We start from the raw sequence: 2,642 nt of genomic DNA on the forward strand, positions 1-2,642 counted from the left end.
TGCCTTCCAGGGGATTTCGCTCGACGGTTTGCCGTCCCCGTGAGACTTCCCCGTCCCCGTCCCCATGGGTCGGTTCACCGGCACTACCTTCGACGGCATTCCGTCGGACGGGTTGCCTGCAGCAGGAGGCGTCACGGCCGGCCGGTTAACCGGCACCCATCGCTTGGATGCCTTCCAGGGGATTTCGCTCGACGGTTTGCCTGCCCCGTGAGCCGTCCCCGTCCCCGTCCCCATGGGTCGGTTCGCCGGCACTACCTTTGGGGGCATTCCGTCGGACGGGTTGCCTGCAGCAGGGGGCGTCACGGCCGGCCGGCTAACCGGCACCCATCGCTTGGATGCCTTCGGGGGCATTCCGTTGGACGGGTTGCCCGCAGCAGGAGACGCCACGGCCGGCCGGTTAACCGGCACCCACCGCTTGGATTCCTTCGGGTGCATTTCGTCGAACGGGTAGCCTGCACGGACATGGTCGCGGAGAAAACCAAGTAGGAGTTGAGATCAACGCATTACGACGAATGCTTCCAAGAAATTTCCGATCTGGTTGGATGTTGGGAGAGGAAACTTACACGAAGACCGGCGGCAATGGCGACGAGCTCTTGATCCTTCAACGTAGCAGCAGGTAGCGGCGGCGCCGGGTTGAGCGGAGGGGGAGTTTGCCGTCTCGCAATCGGTAGGTACCTTCTTTGTAGGGATTGGTCGGTTTCTTTCTTCCCCATTTGGAAAACCTGGCCAAATGGGCTGGCCCGGCCTGGGTTATACGCGTCAGGCACGGGACGGCCCACCCAAGCACGCTAGGTACACGGGCCGTGCCGGGCTGGGGAGCTCCTAACCGGCGATGGTACTGGGCTGGCCCAGAAAATTTCTATAGATCGCAGGCGAAGTTTGCTCGCTCGTGGGAAGCGCGAAAAAATCGGTCTCGTAGTGGATCGAACACACACCCTCAGTCCTCACAAACACGTTTACGAAAAGCTAACCACCTGGCTTAGCTACGTGCTACTGACCAACTACAGGGCGTACTGTTTAACAACATTTATAGACGCACAATTTATTACACATCTATTTACTGTAGTGTTTGGATTTTCAACTATTTGAAACCATTTCGAAAAAAGTTCATGAATCACAGATGATATCATTGATTTTGAAAAAAGTCCATCAATTTTGAAAAAAAGTTCACGATTTTGAGAAAAAAGTTCATCAATTTTCAAAAATAGTTCACAAATATTGAGAAAAAAGTTCACGGATTTGAAAAAATTTCATCAACTTTCAAAAATAGTTCACAAATATTGAGAAAAATTTCATCGGTTTTAAAAAAAGTTCATCGTTTTCAAAAAAAAGTTCATGGGTTTTGAAAAAAGTTCAATGAGTTTGAAAAAAGTTCATCATTTTTTAAAAAAGTTCACAAAATTGAAGGAAAAATTCATCACTCTTGAAAAAAGTTCATCGAACTTGAAAAAATGTCATCAAGTTTTAAAAGAAGTCCATCAGAATTGGCAAAACGTTCAACAAATTTGAACAAAAGTTTACCAAATTTGAAAAGGTTCATTGAATTAGAAAAAAGTTCATGGAATGTGAAAAGGTTCATCAATTTTAAAGAAAATGTGGATACATTCAAAAGAAAAATGAGGAAGAAGGAAAAAAACAGAAAAACGAAACAAAAAACAGAAAAAACGAAAGAAAATATGATAAGGAAAGAAAGTGATAGAATAAAGCGCGTGAAGTTCTTTTGGCGTGGTGGTTACCACGGTGTTATGTGACCCTGGAGATATTCGGTTCGAGTCCCAGCTCTTGCAGTTTTTTTGCGCCATGAAGGAAAGAGATGGCGGGAGGCCAGCGCGAAATGTGCCGAGCCCAGTTAAAGCGGCTGCAGGCGCCGGTTTGCGGAAAACAGTAGGAACCGGCGCCTGCGGCGCTAAATAGGAAATGCCACGTGCTACCTTCCCTGGCCCAGGCACGATACGACCGGCAAGGCGGCCCGTTTAGCCTGTTGGCCCGCGTAGAATTCAGCCTATTATGTAAGTTTTCTGTTTTTATAATTTATTTATTCTTACTTTCATTTAATTTTCCAAATATTCTAAAAATAAATATTACAAAAATATACTTTAAATAATGATTTCAAATTTTAATCATGCATTTGAAAAAGGATAAATGTGTATAGAAAAAATGTAGATCATATATTTAAAAAAGATCAATCTTGTATTTAAAAATTATTAATCAAGCATTTGAAATAATGTTAAATGTGTATAGAAAAATGTCGACCATGTATTTAAAAAATGTTATATGACGATTTCTAGTGCTCTACAGACTTTTAAATGTTAACCTTTTATAAATGTATGATTTATGATGATTAAAAGTCTGTAGGTGTTAAATAATGTTAAATGTTAACCTTCTCATTATATGGATAGTTTTTTTCAAAGGGGTATTTAACAGACCAAGTAAAAGTCACTTTCACATGTGCACACATACAATAATACCAAGTAATGGTAAAAGATTGTACCGACCCACCAACCAACGTGACATCATGCATATGGGCATGCATATATACTGCACAATCTTCAAGTAGCAATCAATCTACCGCTATCAAATAAGTTGGTTGTGGACGAGAAAGACAAGGGGATAGTCAAATGCCAACACTGAACAATGATGAA

The sequence above is a fragment of the Triticum dicoccoides genome, chromosome 4A (genome assembly GCF_002162155.2).
Source record: "Triticum dicoccoides isolate Atlit2015 ecotype Zavitan chromosome 4A, WEW_v2.0, whole genome shotgun sequence".
NCBI classification, from domain to species: Eukaryota; Viridiplantae; Streptophyta; class Magnoliopsida; order Poales; family Poaceae; genus Triticum; species Triticum dicoccoides.